The 24,161-nt window shown below is 43.8% G+C and overlaps 1 protein-coding gene across 1 annotated transcript in view; it reads left to right on the top strand.

Moving 5' to 3' along the window:
- Window positions 1-15,236: 15,236 nt before the first annotated feature.
- LOC112230755 (volume-regulated anion channel subunit LRRC8A-like) overlaps window positions 15,237-24,161 on the top strand; it is a 30,354-nt gene continuing 21,429 nt past the window's right edge. Inside the window, exon 1 of the mRNA XM_024397023.2 lies at window positions 15,237-15,369. The gene's annotated coding sequence lies outside the window, so the exon portion shown is untranslated. The remainder of the gene's footprint in view (window positions 15,370-24,161) is intronic.

Here is a 24,161-nt window from a genome sequence, read left to right as displayed (position 1 = left end):
TCCCGGCCCGCTAGCTGTCTGAATCGCCGTGTCTCCTGCCCGTCCAGCGACTCATTGGACCCTATAATCACTCGGCTACACATGCCTCTCCCTAATGTCAATATGCCTTCTTCATTGCTGTTTTGGTTAGTGATTACTGTCTTATTTCACTGTAGAGCATCCAGCACTGCTCAATATGCCTCAACTAACCCTCTTGTCCCACCTCCCACACATGCAGTGACCTCACCTGGTTAAATTGATGTCTCTAGAGACAATACCTCTCTCATCATCACTCAATGCCTAGGTTTACCTGAACTGTATTCACATCCTACCATACATTTGTCTGTACAGTTGTGTCCAAAAGTTTTGAGAATGACAGAAATATTAATTTTCACAAAGTTTGCTGTTTCAGTGTCTAGATATTTTAGTCAGATATTACTATGGAATACTGAAGTAATTACACACACACACACACACACACACACACACACACACACACACACACACACACACACACACACTTCAATTGAACATTACCTACTAGCTCTGTGGTTCAATGGTGGGTGAACAGCTGTAATAACCCAAAACACAGTGACCCCTCTCCTCAGACCACACCAGTGGGTGGAGATGCAGCTGTCATGTAGAGTAAACACCTGTACAGTTGAGGCCAAAAGTTTTGAATGACACAAATATTCATTTCCACAAAGTTTGCTGCTTCAGTGTCTCGATATTTTTGTCAGATGTTACTATGGAATACTGAAGTATAATTACAAGCATTTCAAGTGTCAAATGCTTTTATTGACAATGATATGAAGTTGATGCAGAGTCAATATTTGCAGTGTTGACCCTTTTTCAAGACCTCTGCAATCCGCCCTGACATGCTGTCAATTCACATCTGGTCCACATCCTGACTGATGGCAGCCCATTCTTACATAATCAATGCTTGGAGTTTGTCAGAATTTGTCCACCCACCTCTTGAGGATTGACCACAAGTTCTCAATGAGATTAAGGTCTGGGGAGTTTCCTGGCCATGGACCCAAAATATCGATGTTTTGTTCCTAGAGCCACTTAGTTATCACTTTTGCCTTAGGGCAAGGTGCGCCATCATGCTGGAAAAGGCATTGTTCGTCACTAAACTGTTCCTGGATGGTTGGGAGAAGTTGCTCTCTGAGGATGTGTTGGTACCATTCTTTATTCATGGCTGTGTTCTTAGGCAAAATTGTGAGTGAGCCCACTCCCTTGGCTGAGAAGCAACCCCACACATGAATGGTCTCAGGGTGCTTTACTGTTGGCATGACACAGGACTGATGGTAGAGCTCACCTTGTATTCTCCGGACAAGCTTTTTTCCGATTGCCCCAAACAATCGGAAAGGAGATTCATCAGAGAAAATGACTTTAACCCCAATCCTCAGCAATCCAATCCCTGTACCTTTTGCAGAATATCAGTCCTGTCCCTGATGTTTTTCCTGGAGAGAAGTGGCTTCTTTGCTGCCCTTCTTAACACCAGGCCATCCTCCAAAAGTCTTCGCCTCCTGCCTGCTGCCATTTCTGATCAAGCTCTGTACTGGTGGTGCCCCGATCCCGCAGCTGAAACAACTTTAGGAGACGGTCCTGGCGCTTGCTGGACATTCTTGGGCGCCCTGAAGCCTTCTTCATAACAATTGAACCGCTCTCCTTGAAGTTCTTGATGATCCGATAAATGGTTGATTTAGGTACAATCTTACTGGCAACAATATCCTTGCCTGTGAAGCCCTTTTTGTGCAAAGCAATGATGGCGGTGCGTGTTTCCTTGCAGGTAACCATGGTTGACAGAGGAAGAACAATGATTCCAAGGACCACCCTCCTTTTGAAGTTTCCAGTCTGTTATTCAAACTCAGTCAGCATGACAGAGTGATCTCCAGCCTTGTCCTCGTTAACACTCACACCTGTGTTAACGAGAGAATCACTGACATGATGTCGGCTGGTCTTTTTGTGGCAGGGCTGAAATGCAGTGGAAATGTTTCGGGGGGATTCAGTTCATTCGCATGGCAAAAATGGACTTTGCAATTAATTGAAATTCATCTAATCACTCTTCATAACATTCTGGAGTATATGCAAATTGCCATCATACAAACTGAGGCAGCAGACTTTGTGAAAATGTATATTTGTGTCATTTTTAAAACTTTTGGCCACGACTGTACATTATTTATTGAATCTATTCTACCTTGCCCAGAAACCTTCTACTTTTACTATCTGTTCCAAACGTACTAGACAACCAGTTCTTATAGCCCTTAGCCGTACCCTTATCCTACTCCTCCTCTGCTCCTCTGGTGATGTAGAGGTTAATCCAGGCCTTGCAGTGCCTTGCTCCACTCCCATTCCCCAGGCCTTCTCATTTGTTGACTTCTGTAACTCTAAAAGTCTTGGTTTCATGCATGTTAACATTAGAAGCCTCCTCCCAAAGTTTGTTTTATTCAGTGCTTTAGCAAACTCTGCCAACCCGGTTGTCCAAGCTGTGTCTGACTCCTGGCTTAGGAAGGCCACCAAAACCTCAGAAATTTCCATCCCTAACTATAACATTTTCCGACAAGATAGAACTGCCAAAGGGGGCGGAGTTGCAATCTACTGCAGAGAGAGCCTGCAGAGTTCTGTCTTACTATCCAGGTCTGTGCCCAAACAATTTGAGCTTCTACTTTTAAAAATCCACCTTTCCAGAAACAAGTCTCTCACCGTTGCCGCTTGCTATAGAACACCATCTGCCCCCAGCTGTGCCCTGGACACCATATGTGAATTGATTTCCCCCCATCTTTCTTCAGAGCTTCGTGCTGTTAGGTGACCTAAACTGGGACATGCTTAACACCCCAGCCATCCTACAATCTAAGCTTGATGCCCTCAATCTCACACAAATTATCAATGAACCCACCAGGTACAACCCCAAATCCGTAAACATAGGCACCCTCATAGATGATCCTCTTAACCAACCTGCCTTCCAAATAACACCTCTGCTCTCTTCAACCAGGACCTCAGCAATCACTGCCTCATTGCCTGCATCCGTAATGGGTCAGCGGTCAAACGACCTCCACTCATCACTGTAAAACGCTCCCTGAAACACTTCAGCGAGCAGGCCTTTCTAATCGACCTGGCCGGGGTATCCTGGAAGGATATTGATCTCATCCCGTCAGTAGAGGATGCCTGGATATTTTTTTTAAATGCCTTCCTAACCATCTTAAATAAACATGCCCCATTCAAGAAATTTAGAACCAGGAACAGATATAGCCCTTGGTTCTCCCCAGACCTGACTGCCCTTAACCAACACAAAAACATCCTATGGCGTTCTGCATTAGCATCGAACAGCCCCCGTGATATGCACCTGTTCAGGGAAGCTAGAAAACATTATACACAGGCAGTTAGAAAAGCCAAGACTAGCTTTTTCAAGCAGAAATTTGCTTCCTGCAACACTAACTCAAAAAGTTCCGGGACACTGTAAAGTCCATGGAGAATAAGAACACCTCCTCCCAGCTGCCCACTGCACTGAAGATAGGAAACACTGTCACCACTGATAAATCCACCATAATTGAGAATTTCAATAAGCATTTTTCTACGGCTGGCCATGCTTTCCACCTGGCTACTCCTACCCCGGTCAACAGCACTGCATCCCCCAACAGCAACTCGCCCAAGCCTTTCCCATTTCTCCTTCTCCCAAATCCATTCAGCTGATGTTCTGAAAGTGCTGCAAAATCTGGACCCCTACAAATCAGCCGGGCTAGACAATCTGGACCCTTTCTTTCTAAAATTATCTGCCGAAATTGTTGCCACCCCTATTACTAGCCTGTTCAACCTCTCTTTCGTGTCGTTGAGATCCCAAAGATTGGAAAGCAGCTGCGGTCATCCCCCTCTTCAAAGGGGGGGACACTCTTGACCCAAACTGCTACAGACCTATATCTATCCTACCATGCCTTTCTAAGGTCTTCGAAAGCCAAGTCAACAAACAGATTACCGACCATTTTGAATCTCACCATACCTTCTCTGCTATGCAATCTGGTTTCAGAGCTGGTCATGGGTGCACCTCAGCCACGCTCAAGGTCCTAAACGATATCTTAACCGCCATCGATAAGAAACATTACTGTGCAGCCGTATTCATTGATCTGGCCAAGGCTTTCGACTCTGTCAATCACCACATCCTCATCGGCAGACTCGACAGCCTTGGTTTCTCAAATGATTGCCTCGCCTGGTTCACCAACTACTTCACTGATAGAGTTCAGTGTGTCAAATCGGAGGGTCTGCTGTCCGGACCTCTGGCAGTCTCTATGGGGGTGCCACAGGGTTCAATTCTTGGACCGACTCTCTTCTCTGTATACATCAATGAGGTCGCTCTTGCTGCTGGTGAGTCTCTGATCCACCTCTACGCAGACGACACCATTCTGTATACTTCCGGCCCTTCTTTGGACACTGTGTTAACAACCCTCCAGGCAAGCTTCAATGCCATACAACTCTCCTTCCGTGGCCTCCAATTTCTCTTAAATACAAGTAAAACTAAATGCATGCTCTTCAACCGATCGCTACCTGCACCTACCCGCCTGTCCAACATCACTACTCTGGACGGCTCTGACTTAGAATACGTGGACAACTACAAATACTTAGGTGTCTGGTTAGACTGTAAACTCTCCTTCCAGACCCATATCAAACATCTCCAATCCAAAGTTAAATCTAGAATTGGCTTCCTATTTCGCAACAAAGCATCCTTCACTCATGCTGCCAAACATACCCTTGTAAAACTGACCATCCTACCAATCCTCGACTTTGGCGATGTCATTTACAAAATAGCCCCCAATACCCTACTCAACAAATTGGATGCAGTCTATCACAGTGCAATCCGTTTTGTCACCAAAGCCCCATATACTACCCACCATTGCGACCTGTACGCTCTCGTTGGCTGGCCTTCGCTTCTTTCTCGTCGCCAAACCCACTGGCTCCATGTCATCTACAAGACCCTGCTAGGTAAAGTCCCCCCTTATCTCAGCTCGCTGGTCACCATAGCATCTCCCACCTGTAGCACACGCTCCAGCAGGTATATCTCTCTAGTCACCCCCAAAACCAATTCTTTCTTTGGCCGCCTCTCCTTCCAGTTCTCTGCTGCCAATGACTGGAACGAACTACAAAAATCTCTGAAACTGGAAACTTATCTCCCTCACTAGCTTTAAGCACCAACTGTCAGAGCAGCTCACAGATTACTGCACCTGTACATAGCCCACCTATAATTTAGCCCAAACAACTACCTCTTTCCCAACTGTATTTAATTTATTTATTTATTTTGCTCCTTTGCACCCCATTATTTTTATTTCTACTTTGCACATTCTTCCATTGCAAAACTACCATTCCAGTGTTTTACTTGCTATATTGTATTTACTTTGCCACCATGGCCTTTTTTGCCTTTACCTCCCTTCTCACCTCATTTGCTCACATTGTATATAGACTTGTTTATACTGTATTATTGACTGTATGTTTGTTTTACTCCATGTGTAACTCTGTGTCGTTGTATCTGTCGGACTGCTTTGCTTTATCTTGGCCAGGTCGCAATTGTAAATGAGAACTTGTTCTCAACTTGCCTACCTGGTAAAATAAAAAATAAAATAAATAAATAAAAATTCATTAAATTAAGATATGGGGTGTTCATACTTCATAGTTTAGCCTACAATTTCCCTTTCATATTAGTACATAATTTGCTTTATTTGAACTAACGACAGCTAGCTACTCACATCAACACCATCAACCCAGAAACCCTAGACCCAGTAGATCCACAGATGATTCAATCTCTATTGCACTCAACACGGCCCTTTCCCACGTGGACAGAAGGAACACCTATGTGAGAATGCTGTTCATTGACTACAGCTCAGCGTTCAACACCATAGTGCCCTCGAAGCTCATCACTAAGCTAAAGACCCAGGGACAAAACACCTCCCTCTGCAACTGGATCCTGGTCTTCCTGACGGGCCGCCCCCAGATGGTAAGGGTAGGGAACAACACATCTGCTACACTGAACCTCAACACGGGGACCCTCAGAGGTGTGTGCTCAGTCCCCTCCTGTACTCCCTGTTCACTCATGACTGCATGGCCAGGCACGACTCCAACACCATCATCAAGTTTGCCGATGACACAACAGTGGTAGGCCTAATCACCGACAAAGATGAGACAGCCTATAGGGAGGAGGTCAGGGACCTGGCCGTCTGGTGCCAGGACAACAACCTCTCCCTCAACGTGATCAAGACAAAGGAGATGATTGTGGACAACAGGAAAAGGAGGACCAAGCACGCCCCCATTCTCACGACGGGGCTGTAGTGGAACAGGTTGAGAGCTTCAAGTTCCTTGGTGTCCACATCACCAACAAACCATCATGGTCCAAACACACCAAGACAGTCGTGAAGAGGGCACAACAAAGTCTATTCCCCTCAGGAGACAAACACATTTTGTTTATGAAGATATAGTTTGAGCACAACAGCGTTTGGGTTTCGTCCCGATTTGATCTATGGTGCTTAAATAAATTCAGGAGTACTAAACCTGCAACTGCCTCCTGCCTACTCCTCTCTACACCAGTGACAGGGTTGTTATTTTACCTGAAATTGACAAGGTCCTCTATTCCGACAATTAATCCAAAGATAAAATGGTAAACCAAGTTATTTTCCAGTAATCTCAAAGGTCCTCCTTCAGGCTTCTTCTTGTTTGGACTTTATAAGGTGTTTGGCAACCAATTTAAGGTGCATTACCACCACCAACTGGACTGGAGAGTGGAACTCAGTTCATCTTTCAATCACCCACATGGATATACAGTGGGGCAAAAAAGTATTTAGTCAGCCACCAATTGTGCAAGTTCCCCCACTTAAAAAGATGAGAGGCCTGTAATTTTCATCATAGGTACACTTCAACTATGACAGACAAAATGAGAAAAAAAAATCCAGTAGTAGTGGTCATTATTTGTAGTTTTGTGGTTGTGGCTATTAGTTGTGTGGTTGTGGTTGGTAGTAGTGTGGTTGTGGTCAGTAGTTGTGATCAGTTTTGTGGTTGTGATCAATAATTGTGATCAGTGGTTGTGGTCAGTACTTGTGGTCAGAAGTTGTGTTCAGTAGTTATGGAATGTAGTTGTGGCCAGTAGTTGTGTGGTTGTGGTCAGTTGTTATGATCAGTAGTTGTATGGTTTTGGTCAGTACTTGTGGTCAGGAGTTGTAGTTGTGTTGTCATGCCAGTAGTTGTGTGGTTGTGGTCAGTAGTTGTGTGGTTGTGGTCAGAATTTGTGTGTGTTGTGTTCACTAGTTGTGTGTCTACATTGTTGGCAAAGTAGCTGATTTGTGTCAAGTTGTATTGTTGCATTTACAGTGAATGGAATGTTGTAAGTCATGATGTCACAATGGGACTTTTAGAATGCTGAGGAAATCCCATGAAAGTGGGAAAAAGAAGGATAGAACATTTAATGTGCTGTTATCAATAAAACGTGACAATATGGTGCAGAGCATTCCATTGGGCTGCTGGGGGGCAAGGAGACCCCAAACTCTGCTAAAACCATTGACAACTAAGTGCCGTTTTCAAGGGATTGTTAAATAAATATAATAAAACTATTTGATTTTAATATCGTTACCTCGAAGTTCACTCAGAACTACACTTTTTAGCCCCGTGCCAGTCTCCTGGGGCTAAGATACTCCGGGGCTAAGAACAATGCAGTGTGAAAAGGCCTTAGGTCTACTTACCACTGCACGGCAAATTCACCCTTCTGCTGCTTGAAAGGCATAGCCCACAAAGGTCGAGAAATGAACCTAAACCACTCATGCTTGTATAGTTCACTTTAATTTTATATCAGTCAAATATCAAATTAATGGTGGCCAATATTGAGGGGATACCATCACGTATCTGAAATTACATGATCAATTTATGTTTACTGATCATGAAAAGCATGCAGTTACTTGCTTTATATCTCTGATGATAGAGTTAAATGTGCACAATTACTTTGCATGGAATAATCATAAATGTGTAGTTCTGACTATGCTCTTCAAGATCGAGGATATTACAACCAAATGGTAAACATTTATTTAACAATCCCGTGAAAACGGCACTCAGTTGTCAATGGTAGGGGATCTGGAGGGTCTCCTTGCCCCCCAGGAGGCAAATGGAACGCTCTGCACCATATTGTGACCTTTTATTGATTACGATCTCTTCATGTGTTGCAACTCGGTCGCATCGTTACCATTGTTTTCAACGTTCTTCAGACGTCGCAGCATATGATGTCTGACTGATGGTTAATGCCAAGTCTCAGAACGGGGGATGATGCTACGAGGGGCATAGTTAACTGGTTGTCTTTGTACGAAGGGAGTGAGACGATCAAATGACAGTGTCGCGAGCGAAGCACAATCGACTCTCGTTTTCTTGCCTGACAGACTAACTACATAGTTCGCCAATGTTAGCTTATTAGCTAGTTACGAATATGGGACAGTTTCCAAATGAATAGCATCCATAGAAACAGGACAAAACAAGCAACTTGTTAGCTGGCTATGTAAACAAATATCACTGCCACTCAATATCTTATGCAGTGGCGGTACTAAGACGACAGCTAAACTGTCAAATAATAGGAAAAGGGCAACGTATAGCCTATGAATATCTGTACCTACCAAACATGACAAACCATAACCTTATCCCAACAGATAAACACGAATTGCTCTAATCTCCATTTTGGTGGCTAGTTAGCTGGTTGACTGTATGGATAGCTGAGGTTGATGCTTCAAGAGCGCAGCCCACATTTACCGGCACACAACTTTTCTTGCCTTACAGACTAGGTCGCTATAGACTAGGTCGCTATAGACTAGGTAGCTATAGACTAGGTCGCTATAGCAAGCAGCTTGAGCCGTTTTCATATGAATTACATTTGTAGAAACAAGACCAAACAGCCATCTAGTTAGCTGACTGTACACAGCTAAATGCTGGAGCTATTTCCATGAGACAGAAAGCAATCATTCAAGCATTTTGTGTAATGAATTGAAAGAAAAAAAAAGTCACACAAAAAAACCTAATGACAGCATACACTGTTTCCGGTGTCTGGTTGATGACAACAGCCATGCGAATACTAAAACAAGTTGTTAGCGAGTTCATTTTGTGTTATTGACAGAGACGTTATTGTTAGAAAAACAAGACCGTTCGCGGCCGCTATATTCATTTAAAGAAAGGCCATCGAAGGCCGATATGGGTTGTAAAAGGGTTAAAAAGTTGTATACAAGCAGCGCAATCCAGACCACCATTCCAAAAAAGTCCTACAGGAATCCTTCACAATACATGTTGCAGGAATCCTGCAGATGATTTATCCTGCAGGAATAAGAAATCATGCAGGATATCCCACAGGATTTTCGGGGCCACTTTCCTGTATGACAATGCCGGTAATCCTTCAGGAAAACAATCCTGCAGGGATCCTGCAGATAGTCCTCAAATAAATCCTGCAGGACTGTTTCCTGAAGGACTACATGAAGGAATTGTCCTACACCAAAATGGCCCCAAAATCCTGTGGGATATCCTGTAGGTAAGAGTCCTGCAGTTAATTCCACAAGATTTCCAGGGAAGAATTCCTGTAGATTCTTTCCTCCTCCTTCAGATAATTTCATGTAGGTCAATCCACATTCCTTCAAAATAATGCACAGATTGCACAAGATATAAGGTTGCATGGCAATTGTATTATCCAATCAATCCACAATCCACACCTGACGTTTTTTGATTGTCCATTTTATCAGCAATGCATAAAATATAATTCCTAGGAGAAAGAAAATACAAGATTTTTAATAAATATGGTAAAAGCTGACTTTATAACAAGAGTGAGAGTAATGGTGACATCACATGAACAGTTTACAGTATGTATGTGTGTTGGTGTGAAGGGAAACAGATGTCTGTAATGGTAAACTTGGTGAGAGTTGGTTTTAATATGGCTGTTAAACCAACATCTGTGAGTATGCATGTGTCTTAGGCTCCGTTTTAAAGGGAGAAGTGAGAGGCTGAAACTGTGTGTGGTGTTATCGTCGCCTGCATGGCTGTCCAGTACTGCCTTCTGTGGTGTCTCACTGTTGTTTACAGGCTTTGTTTTAACTGGGGAGGTCAGGAGACAGATGAGGGGCAGAGTTCAGAATAGAACTGCAGAACATCTGTGTGTTACATGAAAAACAGCGACAAAATACTGCAAATTATATGTTAAAGAACAGATGAATTAGTAAATGTATTGTTTTCTCATGCTCTAATGCCTTCTGCTAAACTATTATAAATACAAGGTAAAGAATTACAGTGAGATACTAAGTGTGTGTATTTTCTGTGCTCTGCATTTTCTGACTGTTTCTAGTTTAAGCTGAAAGGGGAAACAAGGTAACTCGCATGGTGGTGGTGGTGGTGAAACTGTCCAAGCTAAAAGTAAAACAGAGAAAGTCAAATCAAAATAAAATGTCATCAGTGACATGCGCTGACAATGAAAACTTTACAAGACCCCAACAATGCACTTTTAAGAAAAATAAAAGTCAAAAAAATGTACAAAATAAAATAATAACAAGGCTATATACAAGGGGTACCGGCACTGAGTCAATGTGCGGGTGTACAGGTTAGTGCAGGTAATTAGGTAATATGTACTTGTAGGTAGGGGTAAAGTGACTTTGCATAGATAATAAACAGCGAGTGTCAGTAGTGTAAAAAAAAAAAGACCGTCCACCTGGCTCCTTCGGGTCGTGAGAGTATGTCCGCCCTCGCCCTGGAGTGGGCCAACCCGTATGGAGTGAGGGAGGTTGGACCATTACGCAGACTTCACCCGCCGCTTTCGGGCAGTGTTCAACCACCCGCCTGAGGATCGAGCGACGGGTGAACGTCTGTTCCACCTGAGGCAGGGGACGAGGAGCTCACAGTCGCCTTGGACTTCCGGACCCTGGCGGCCAGGGTCTGGAAGTCCAAGGCGACTGTGGAACGACAGGGCCCTGATCGATCACTACAGGTGCAGTCTGAGCGAGGACGTCCGTCGGGAGTTGGCCTGCCGAGACACCACCCTCACATTGGACCAGCTGGTGGACAACCTGCTGACTGTCCGTGGACGTCCGGATCGGGACCTGTCAGTTCCAGCACCTCCGCTCCAACGCCGATGGAGTTGGGGAGGTGCTGCACTTAGGGCGACCGGAGGAGGGGCCATTCCCTGCACCATCTGTGGCCGCAGAGGGCACACTTGCTGGTCGTGCTGGGGGGGTTCCCCAGGGAGTCGAGGCAGCAGGCAGGACACTATCGTGTCACCCCAGGTGTGTTGGCACCAGGCTCACCCAGAGCCCCCTGTTGCTCACATGTATGTGTTAAATTCATTTCCTGAGTTTTCCCCGCATAAGGCGCTAGTAGATTCAGGCGAAGCTGGGAATTTTATTGACCGTTCATTTGCTCATAGTTTAGGGATTCCCCTTGTTCCTGTGGATATGACTTTTCCTGTGCATGCCCTAGATAGTAGCCCATTAGGGTCAGGGCTGATTAGGGAGGCCACCGCTTCACTTGACATGGTTACACAGGAGGGTCATAAGGAGTGAATCAGTCTCTTCCTTATTGATTCTCCTGCGTTTCCCATGGTGCTGGGCTTACCCTGGTTGGCCGGTCATGACCCCACTATTTCGTGGAAACAGAGGGTTCTCAGGGAGGTGTGTGGGGGTTTCCAACGGTGCGACTACGGTGGAAAGTCCAGACCAGGTCTCCACCGTGCGCATCCCCTCAGAATATGCCGATTTGGCTCTCGCCTTCCGTAAGAAGAGGGCAACTAAATTACCACCTCATCGATGGGGGGATTGTGCAATAAATCTCCTGGTAGACGCAGCACTTCCCAGGAGCCACGTGTATCTTCTGTCACAGGAGGAGACGGTGGCTATGGAAAGATATGTCTCCGAATCCCTGGATGAATCCCTGGGGCAGGGATACATTCGGCCCTCCACTTCACCTGCCTCCTCGAGTTTCTTTCTTGTGAAGAAGAAGGATCGGGTTCTGCGCCTGTGTATTGACTATCGAGGGATCAATCAGATCACTGTGAGGTACAGCTATCCGCTGACTGATGAATGCTCCATCAGTCTTCCAGGCCTTTGTTGATGAGATTTTCCGGGACCTGCTTGGGCAGGGTGTAGTGGTGTATATCGATGACATTCTAATATACTTCGCTGCATGTGTCCCTGGTGCGCAGTGTAATTGGTCGACTGTTGGAGCATGACCTGTTCGTCAAGGCTGAGAAATGTCTGTTCTTCCAACAGTCCGTCTCTTTTCTAGGGTACCACATTTCCACTTCAGGGGTGGAGATGGAGAGTGACATCATTTCAGCCTTGCGTAATTGGCCGACTCCCACCACGGTAAAGGAAGTGCAGTGGTTTCTATGGTTTGCCAACTACTACCGGAGGTTTATCTTGGGTTTTGGTCAGGTAGCAGCTCCCATTACCTCACTGCTGAAGGGGGGACCGTTGCGGCTGCTGTGGTCGGCTGAGGCGGACAGGTCACCCGAGGGCTCTGTTTACCTCGGCTCCCGTGCTGGCTCATCCGGATCCCTCTTTGGCGTTCATAGTGGAGGTGGACGTATCCCAGGCTGGGATAGGAACCATGCTCTCTCAGTGCTCGGGCACGCTATCAAAGCGAAACTATGATGTGGGGGACCGAAAGCTGTTGGCTATTATCAAGGCTCTGAAAGCGTGGAGATATTGGCTTGAGGGGGCTAAACACCCTTTTCTCATCTGGACTGACCACTGCAATCTGGAGTACATCTGGGCAGTGAGGAGACTGAACCCTCACCAGGCAAGGTGGGCCATGTTCTTTATCCGTTTTTTTTATTATTCTGTCCTACAGACCAGGTTCCCAGAACGCTAAGGCACTGTCCCAGATGTATGACACAGAGGAGCGGTCAATGGATCACATTCCCATACTTCCGGCCTCTTGCCTGGTGGCACCGGTGGTGTTGGAGTTGGACAGGGACACAGAGCGGGTGTTACGCACAGAGCCCACTCCCCTCCAGTGTCCAGCTGGGTGCCTGTAGGTTCCGTCTACTGTCCGCGACCATTTGATCTTTTGGGCCCACACGTCACCCTCCTCTGGTCACACTGGCATCGGTCGGACGGTGCGTTGCCTTAGTGGGAAGTACTGGTGGTCCACCTTGGCCAAGGACGTGAGGGTTTATGTTTCCTCCTGCTCGGTGTGTGCCCAGTTCAAGGCTCCCAAGCACCTGCCCAGAGAGAAGTTACAACCCCTACCCGTTCCACAACGGCCGTGGTCGCACCTGTTGGTGGACTTCCTAACAGATCTTCCTCCATCACAGGGCAACACCACGATCCTGGTCGTTGTGGATTGGTTCCTGCAGTCTCCTCCCTTTGCCCGGTCTCCCTACGGCCCTACAGACTGCGGAGGCCCTGTTTACTCACGTCTTCCGGCAATACGGGGTGCCTGAGGATATAGTTTCTGATCGGGGTCCACAGTTCACATCCAGGGTCTGGAGAGCGACTGTCACGGAAGTCGGGTCCTCTCCTTGTTTGGGCAGCGCTCTACGGTCTGTGTCGCCGGTCTTCTAGCCATCATCGATCCACTTTTAATTTTCCATGTATTTTCTTGTTTTTCCTCACACCTTGTTTTTCCTCACACCTTGTTTTTCCTCAGACTTCACACAATTCCCTCAATTACTTGTTGCATATTGAACCCTCTGTTCCCCCCCATGTCTTTGTGTGGGATTGTTTATTGTAGTGCCTGTGCACGTTCCCCGTTAGCGCACGGTGGGTTATTTTTGTGCCTATTTATCTTGTTGTTCTAGATGCCGTTGGTTTTGCATAATAAATCTCCTGTTATCACCCAGTTCTGCTCTCCTGCGCCTGACTTCTCTGCCACCCATTACGCACCCGCTACAGTCAGACTTGATTTTTCCTCACAAATGTATCAACCCCTACAAAAATGTTAATTATAATTCTCATTCCCTGTTGTTGCATGATTATTGTCTTACTGTAGCAAACTGACTCAAATTAACCCCAAAGTGATGACATCTCAGATTTACAGATTATAATTTATCATGATGTAGTTTGGATGTAGTGAATTCCTTTTTCAAAGTAATCTAGAGGCGAAATAAACTACACCTATTTAGTCTTGCTGGCTAGCGGAGTAGAACACTTATAAAATAAAGGAGAGCCGCACACTCTAGGAGCTCAGATGCAAAAAATATTTGTGTCCAACGTTTTGACAGACAAGCTGTCTTCATCAGGGTATAATGACAAACGCTGTGAGATGACTCATTTATATAGTGTCAAAAGACACACACAGGTGTCTGTAATCATGGCCAGCTGTGGCCTGATATCATTGGTTAATTCTCATATATTAAAATAACATACATAAAACATAAATGGATAACATACAATTTGGCTACATAAGCCTACAAACATTTACAATAGCAAAATCACAATAATCACAAGAATGGCTTCAGATCAAAGTCTACGTTGAGACCGAAGGGAGCAAGGGACTTTAAGTTAAAGATCCAGGCAGCCTCTCGTTTTAACAATAAATTGTTGAGGTTACCCCCTCTCCTAGCGAGGGTGACGTGTTCAACTGGGTAAGTCAAGTTTTTGCATCTACTGGTGCTATGATGCTCTGAGATACGTACTATTAATTTGCGCTTTGTTTTACCCACATAATTTTCCCCACAAGGACACTACATTTGTAGTTTCCATCCATCAAAGTAACTTTAGTTAAGAAATGTATATTTTGTGAGGGTAGTTTTAGTGTAGCTTAATTAACTTATTCCAGAGGGAAGTACATGGTAACTTAATAAACTATACTTCCAGAGTAGCTTCTCCACACTGCATTTCATGGGTGCACAATCCATAGATCAGGCTGTGCAGTTCAATATGAATGTTCACACAATATACTGACTGGGATGGTGATTTCCCACAGTTAAAGTCTTGCAATAAGAGCTAAAACACTAATATTTGTGTAAATTCTACATAGTTGTGTTCTGTGGATGTCACTGAGTGGCTGATCTCCCATTTCATGGGTACACAATCCATAGGTTAGTCTGTACAGTGCATATAAGTATGCCTCCAATGAAATTCTGAATTCAAATACATCCCCAGTGTGATTTCAACTGAATTATACTTTTTGGGGGTTCAAATGAACTAATAATTGTATTTTGTTCATTTGTATATAATTATAGTCCAATTGTGGCATGTTTTGACGTTTTATCCGTTTGCATCAGTTTCAATTGCTGACTTTTATTTTGAATGCGAACCTCCGATTCCACTATATGCTAATGTTGCTCACGACACACATGTGCTGCGGATGGTTAGTGTGAACCGTAACATTGCCCCTCTGTGAAACAATACGAAATGTTTCAATTATGTGCGGAAGAGGATAAAGACAGTTACTGTAACAAATTAGGTGAGTAAGGACTTTATACATTTTGATGTTCAGAGAAAAAATGCGACTCCTGTGTATGACATCGTAACAGCGTCACCGGGGTGTTGTTTAGGAATCCAACAAAGACTGTCGGTGATAACGTAATTCTACCTTTGTTATAGACACGAAACGACTTTATATATAAACTTAAACTGTATTTTGTGGCTTGTTGATTCATTATCAGATTGTGCATTTTGTTGGAGCCATAACACGTGCCATTCAACCGGCACCTGGCACACGCATTTAGACTGTTAGTCTTTTTATGATTTCACAGCGGTTTAATGTTACACCAGTCTAGGTAGGCAATTGTATATCACTTTCCCTATAAATCGTTGCAATGTGGATAAAATGTTAGTGACGATAATGAATGATTTCTGGATATACACTTGTTAAATTAATGTCATGGGATGATATTTCAATATGGAATGATTATTTGGAAAAATGTAAAGTAGGCCTTACAACATGTATTGTAAAAAATAAAAATAAACTAATAACAGCTCAAACAATGGCACACAGAAGCACATATTGAGTGGGCCTTCAAATGCTCACCGGTCTTGGATTATCTGCAGTCTGTAATAGCACATCAGTTGGCAACATGTCATTCTATGCAATTGCATTTCAGCAAATAATGGATTTGGATAGTGATGGGGGAAGAATGTATACAGTTACATTTCGCGATATTATTTTGGACGACATATTGATACTTTGACTCCAAGTATCGATTTGTAAAATAAATAAATAATAATGTTTTGCTAGTTAGCGTTCGTTGGCGCTAGTGCCAAAAGCAATATTCTGCTGTCTGTTGGCATTTTACCTGCCCTGGGGGCACCTCAGGTAGGCTACTGTCCAGAACATCATGTAGGACTGCCAGCCAGGCCACTTAACATTGTCCACTGAACCTCATGGAGAAAATGATAAATGCAATGTACACATCACATTGATGCCATCAGAACCCTGTATGTGAGTTGGACATCAAGGCTAAATTGGAGTGTTTTTATTTCAGAGAGGTTGAACTGTTCACAAAATTGCTATTTATTCCAAAAGAAACGGCCACCACTACATGTCCCCCCCTCCACCCAATTATAACACCTGAGCATGGATGCCCTGACATAAAATGATGATGACATCTTGTCTCTCTGTGATACTGTCTGTCCCCGGGGCTGGACATCGGCGAGGTCACTGGAATGTTCTGCAGAGGGTTCTTTTTGAAGTAACAAACACAAACAGCCCTCATGCTAATCCTATGCACTGGACTGTGCTACTGTCTCAGCCTTGGTCTACTTTCAAAACATTGTTGAAGAAAGTCAACATCTCTTTTACAAGGCTGACATAAAGAGGGACACAATGTAATTACCCTGTGTGTAAAAATGTTACAAACAACTTGACCTCTAACTTCTTTGTCGAGTACGTGGTGTTGATTAGGTTGCTAACAAATGGCTTGTTTGTCTGCTACGCACCTCCATGTTTGTAAATCAAATGTCATTTGTTTTTAAATGTTGAGTGTCTCAACTGTCCTTGGATCCTCTTGGCAGTGCAAATCACCCTTTGATGAATTTCAGCTACATCACTCAACATCTTAATGCTCTTTTAGAGGGATGGTATTTGTTCCCTATTTTCACAGGGACCATTCTTTGATATTTTCTCTAAGAATGACTCCCTGTAGTTCCAGGTAAAGAGCAGTAATGCCCTTGGAGGAGGTAATTTGCCCTTGACTCAGGGATATAAGTTTGGCTCAGGTTTGGCCCCATAGAAATATAATTATTAGAACTAGCATCTCCAATTAGTGTACCTATCATGGTACATACAAATCGCAGTGGTGACGGGCCTTCTAGTAATTATATTTCTATGTTTGGCCCTTTTTCTAATGTATGCCAGTCAACACTGCCTGGACAAAGCAGCCCTGCCTGGACAATGGTAGCTTTGTCTTCAGAAGGTGGGAGCACTGACTCACTGTACCTACATAAGGCTGAGGGTAGGATCTGAAAACCGGCCACCAAATTCTCTTATTTTACTCCTCTCCTCAAAGCCTTACATAAAACAAGCCATACTATTTAACAGACTCATCATCATCTTTGCTTGTTCTGGATGGAGACCTAAAACAGACTCAGGTAATCTCTTACTGAAATGCATTACCGCCCAGTGTTCAGCTGGGCATTACTATTCTCCTGTACCCCCATTTCTACACAAGGACTGTTCTGTTAGTGGTATGCTTTCAGATTTCTGTAGCCCAGACGATCAGACTACGTCAATCAATCTACCGGGGAATAACATAAATTAAGATGCAGGAGGGGTGGCAGGTAAGCCTTAAGCTCTCTACCTGCCTACTTGAATACTATGTCAGGCAACTGTCAGGGAAACAATTTGAGTGGTAAAGATATGTTGCAGTTCAATCAGGCAAGGCTTCACTATGTGATTATAATTCTGTCTGACATTTTTGAGATAATGTAATATATATATATATATTACATACACACACACACACACACACACACACACACACACACACACACACAAACAGTGGCAATAAAAAGTATGTGAACCCTTTGGAATTACCTGGATTTCTGCCTAAATTGGTCATAAAATTTGATCTGACCTTCATCAAAGACACAACAATAGGCACACACAGTGTGCTTAAACCAATAACACACAAATTATTGTATTTTTCTAGTCTATATTGAAAACATAATTTAAAAATTCACAGTGTAGGTTGGAAAAAGTATGTGAACCTCAAGGCTAATGACTTCTCCAAAAGATAATTGGAGTCAGGAGTCCGCTAACCTGGAGTCCAATCATTGAGACGAGATTGGAGATGTTGGTTAGTTGCCCTGCCCTATACAAAACACTCACAAAATTTGAGTTTGCTATTCACAAGAAGCATTGCCTGATGTGAACCATGCCTCAAACAAATGAGATCTCAGAAGACCTAAGATTAAGAATTGTTGACTTGCATTAAGCTGGAAAGGGTTACAAAATGATCTCTAAAAGCCTTGATGTTCATCAGTCCATGGTAAGTCAAATTGTATATACATAGAGAAAGTTCAGCACTGTTGCTACTCCCTAGGACTGGCCATCCTGTAAAGATGACTGCAAGAACACAGCTCAGAATGCTCAATGAGGTTAAGAATTATTCTAGTATCAGCTAAAGACTTACAGAAATCTCTGGAACATGTTAAAATCTCTGTTGACGAGTCTACGATATGTAAAACACTAAACAAGAATGGTGTTCATGGGAGGACACCACGGAAGAAGCCACTGCTGTCCAAAAAAACCATTGCTGCACATCTGAAGTTCGCAAAAGAGCACCTGGATGTTCCACAGAGCTACTGGCAAAATATTCTGTGGATAGATGAAACTACTGTTGAGTTGTTTGGAAGGAACACAACACTGTGTGGAGAAAAAAAGGCACAGCACACCAACATCAAAACCTCATCCGAACTGTAAAGTATGGTGGAGGGAGCATCATGGTTTGGGGCTGCGTTGCTGCCTCAGGGCCTGGACAGCTTGCTATCATTGACAGAAAACTAAATTCCCAAGTTTATCAATACTTTTTGCAGGAGAATGTAAGGCTATCTGTCCGTCAATTGAAGGTCAACAGAAGTTGGGTGACGCAACGGGACAACGACCCATAACACAGAAGTAAATCAACAGAATGGCTTCAACATAAGAAGATACGCCATCTGGAATGGCCCAGTCAGAGTCCTGACCTCAACCCGATTTGAGATGCTGTGGCATGACCTCGAGAGCGGTTCACACCCGACATCACAAGAATATTGCTGAACTAAAACAAGGGTTCACATACTTTTCCCACCCTGCACTATGAATGTTTACACGGTGTGTTCAATAAAGACATAACTCATAATTGTTTGTGTTATTAGTTTAAGCAGACTGTGTTTGTCTATTGTTGTGAGTAGATGAAGATCAGATCAAATTGTATGACCAATTTAAGCAAACATCCAGATAATTCCAAAGTGTTCACATACTTTTTCTTGACATTGTACACTACCGGTCAAAAGTTTTAGAACACCTACTCGTTCATAATATAATAGATATAAATTTATTTGGGCTGCAATTTCTAAGGCCTCTAACTCTAATGAACGTATAGTCTGCAGCAGAGGTAACTCTGGGTTTTCCATTCCTGCGGCAGTCCTCATGAGAGCCAGTTTCATCATAGCACTTGATGGTTGTGAAAGATGGCGTCGACAGAGAGTGCTGCCTCGCTTCTAGTTCTTAGGAAACTTTGCAGTATTTCGTTTTTTATGTATAATTTCTTACATTGTTAGCCTAGAAAATCTTAAGTGTTATTGCATACATCCAGGAAGAACTATTGGATATCAGAGCGAGGTCAACTTACCAGAACTACGACCAGGAATATGACTTTCCCGACGCAGATCCTTTGTCCGCCCCAGCCAAGGGCATTTGAACTGATTCCAGAGGCCGACCCAAAACAACGCAGCCGGATAAGAGAGAGACTGGAGCGGTCTTCTAGTCAGACTTCGGCGGCGCACACACCACCCACCACTTTCGAGTATATTACTCGCTAATATCCAGTCCCTAGATAACAAGGTAACAACAAAATCAGATAACAACAAAATCAGGACAAGGGTTGCTTTCTAGATTGACATCAGGGATTTTAACATACTCTGTTTCACGGAAGCATGGCTCTCTCGGGATATGCTGTCGGAGTCGGTACAGCCACCTGGACTCTCAGTGCTTCGCGCCGACAGGAATAAACATCTCTCCGGGAAGAAGGGCAGGGGTGTATGTTTCATGATTGATGACTCATGGTGTAATTGTATCAACATACAGAAACTCAAGTCCTTTTTGTTCACTTGACCTACAGGTCCTCACAATCAAATGTCGACCGTATTATCTCCCAAGAGAATTCTCTTCGGTTATTGTAACAGCTGTGTATATCCCCCTCAAGCCGATACCACAACGGCCCTCAAGGAACTTCACTGGACTTTATGTAAACTAGAAACCATATATCCTGAGGCTGCATTTATTGTAGCTGGGGATTTTAACAAAGCAAATTTGAGAACAAGGCTACCTAAGATCTATCAGCATGTCGACTGTAGCACTCGCGCTGGGAAAAACACGAACACTGTTACTCTGACTTCCACAATGCTCACCCGCCCTTGTTTCAGAAAATCTGACCATTTTTCTCCTCCCTTCCTATAAGTTGAAACTCAAACAGGAAGTACCCGTGCTAAGGACTATTCAATGCAAGGCTGACCAGTCGGAATCCACGCTCGGAGATTGTTTTGATCACGCGGACTGGGATAGGTTCCAGGTAGCCTCAGAGAATAATATCGACGTATGCGCTGATTCAGTGAGTGAGTTTATAAGGAAGTGTATAGGAGTTGTTGTACCCACTATTATTAAAACCTACCCTAACCAGAAACCGTGGATAGATGGTAGCATTTTCACACAACTGAAAGCGCGTACCACTGCATTTAACCATGGCAAGGCGACTGGAAATATGGCCAATCTGTGTAGTTATACCCTCTGGAAGGCAATCAAACAAGCATAATGTCCGTATAGAGACAGTGTAGTCGCAATTCAACTGCTTATACATGACTTATGTGGCAGGGTCTACAGACAATCACGGACCACAAAAGGAAAACCAGCCACTTCATAGACACTGACGTCTTGTTTCCAGACAAACGAAACACCTTCTTTGCCCGCTTTGAGGATAATACAGTGCCACCGATGCGGCCCTCTACCAAGCACTGTGGGCTCTCCTTCCCTGTGGCCGTCGTGATTAAGACATTTAAACATGTTAACCCTCGCAAGGCTTCCGGTCCAGACGGCATCCCTATCCACGTCCTCCGAGCATGCACAGACCAGCTGGCTGGTGTGTTTACGGACATATTCAATCTCCACCTATCCCAGTCTGCACACTGCCCTATCCCATTGGGACAAGAGGAATACCTATGCAAGAATGCTGTTCATTGACTACAGCATTCAACACCATAGTACCCTTCAAGATCATCATTGAGCTTGAGGCCCTGCGTCTCAACTAAGGATGCCCGATATATTTCTAAAAATGCCAGCATCGGCCCAATGTCTAGTTTAACACCAATGTGCAAAACCAATGTCAAAGCCGACGTGCATACCTAATAAGGTATACTGAAGAAGTTTGGCATGTCACCTAAAACCCTCACAAACTTTAACAGATGCACATTTGAGAGCATCCTGTCTGGCTGTATCACCGCCTGGTACGGCAACTGCATTGCCCACAACTCTCTTGAGGATGGTGTGGTCTGCACAACGCATCACCGGGGGCAAACTACCTGCCCTCCAGGACAACTAAGGCACCTGATGTCACAAGAAGGCCAAAAAGATCATAAGGACAACAACCACCTGAGCCACTGCCTGTTCATCCCGCTACCATCCAGAAGGCGAGGTCAGTGCAGGTGCATCAAAGCTGAGACCGAGAGACTGAAAAACAGCTTCTATCTCAAGGTCATCAGATGTGTTAAATAGCCATCACTAGCACAGAGAGGGTGCTGCCTACATACATACTTTAAATCATTAGCCACTTTAACACTAGTCACTTTAATAATGCCACTTTAATAATATTGACATATCTTGCATTACTCGTCTCATACTGTATTCTAGACTATCTATTGCATCTTAGCCTATTCCGCTCGTTCATTGCTCATCCATATATAGTGGGGCAAAAAAGTATTTAGTCAGCCACCAATTGTGACCCTCCGATCTGTGTGTATTAGGTATTTGTTGTGGAATTGTTAGATATTACTTGTTAGATATTGCTGCACTGTCAGAACTAGAAGCACAAGCATTTTGCTACCCTCGCAATAAAATCTGATAACCATGTGTAAGTGACGAATAAAATTAGATTTGGTTTTAGCGACTGCACTTGAAACTTTCAAAGTTCTTGACATTTTTGGTATTGACTGATCTTCATGTCTTAAAGTAATGATGGACTGTCGTTTCTCTTTGTTTATTTGAGCTGTTTTGCCATAATATGAAGTTAGTCTTTTACCAAATAGGGCTATCTTCTGTATTCCCCCCTACCTTGTCACAACACAACTGATTGGCTCAAACACATGAAGAAGGAAAGAAATTCCAAAAATTAACTTTTTAAGAATGCACACTTGTTAATTGAAATGCATTCCAGGTGACTACCTCATGACGCTGGTTGAGAGAATTCCAAGTGTGCAAAGCTGTCATCAATGCAAAGGGTGGCTATTTGAAGAATCTCAAATCTAAACTCTTTTTTTTTATTACTACATGATTCCTTATGTGTTATTTCATAGTTTTGATGTCTTCACTATTATTCTACAATGTAGAAAATTGTAAAAATAAAGATAAACCCTTGAATGAGTAGCTATTCTAAAACTTTTCACCAGTAGTGTAACTCCAGCAGAAGGAGAGAAAGTATGTTGTGTGTACTGTTGTTGGATGGATATGTTTAATACCCCAGGGGCAAACGGGAATGATTTATCAAGCTGCCGTATAGTGATCCATGTGAACTGCCTTTACAGTGTCAGATCTGCCAGATAGTGCTCAGTGCGCAGCTAGGTACACTGTGAACTGTGCAGCTGTATAACGGCCTGTTTGAGTCACCCAGTAGGCTGGCACACATTATTCATTATGCTCTCAGACGGAATTGTAGAAGTCATGCCACCACGACTTGAAATTTGTGCAAACAAAGACTTCATTTGATAGGTTACTTGGTTCGTGCTATACAGAGGGGAGGGGGTGGGGGTGGAGGGAGGGAGAGGGGGAATGGACAGCGTAGAGAGAGAAACAAACCTTTTTTTTTCGGTCTCAGTCGGAGTGTTTAAACTAGACTTCTGACAAACTGGGAGCTACTGTAAGAGTGGGCAGTGATCCAAAGAAATAGAGTGACTTAAGATGGCTTCGTCTGACTGGTTTGGACTGGATGAGGCTCTTTTGTGAGCTTCCATTGACCACACTCCCTTATTCTCTTCCTGTTAGTTCATGCAGGTAGAAGGGGAGGTGCACATGGAGAGAGGGAGCTAGAAACTAAAGTCTACACCCAGTCCACCCCAACTGACCTCACACATAGAAAAAGGAAACTGATAACTGATTAGATAGCTGATATTGGAAGGGGTTGTTCTGCTGGGGCACTCTAAGCTTTACTATGATCTCAGTTTGAGATGTTTTCATTAAGTAGCGTGTCTGGGTTAAACAGTCCAAATGCGGAGGACTTGTGTACCTGAGTAATGATTTCATTTCCTGAGGAATGTCCTACGGTCTACAACCAGTAGACCGTAGTAGTAGTATTAATGTCTCAGGACAAAGGTGTTTCTGACCTCCTTGTCCTTTTTTTTTCTTTTTTTTCACCTTTATTTAACCAGGTAGGCTAGTTGAGAACAAGTTCTCATTTGCAACTGCGACCTGGCCAAGATAAAGCATAGCAGTGTGAACAGACAACACAGAGTTACACATGGAGTAAACAATTAACAAGTCAATAACACAGTAGAGAAAAAAAAGAGAGTCTATATACATTGTGTGCAAAAGGCATGAGGAGGTAGGCAAATGATTACAATTTAGCAGATTAACACTGGAGTGATAAATGATCAGATGGTCATGTACAGGTAGAGATATTGGTGTGCAAAAGAGCAGAAAAGTAAATAAATAAAAACAGTATGGGGATGAGGTAGGTAAAAATGGGTGGGCTATTTACCGATAGACTATGTACAGCTGCAGCGATCGGTTAGCTGCTCAGATAGCAGATGTTTGAAGTTGGTGAGGGAGATAAAAGTCTCCAACTTCAGCGA

The sequence above is a fragment of the Oncorhynchus tshawytscha genome, linkage group LG33 (genome assembly GCF_018296145.1).
Source record: "Oncorhynchus tshawytscha isolate Ot180627B linkage group LG33, Otsh_v2.0, whole genome shotgun sequence".
NCBI lineage: Eukaryota > Metazoa > Chordata > Actinopteri > Salmoniformes > Salmonidae > Oncorhynchus > Oncorhynchus tshawytscha.
The sequence above is the reverse complement of the archived record's forward strand: the minus strand, read 5'-3'. Positions and strand labels throughout refer to the sequence as shown.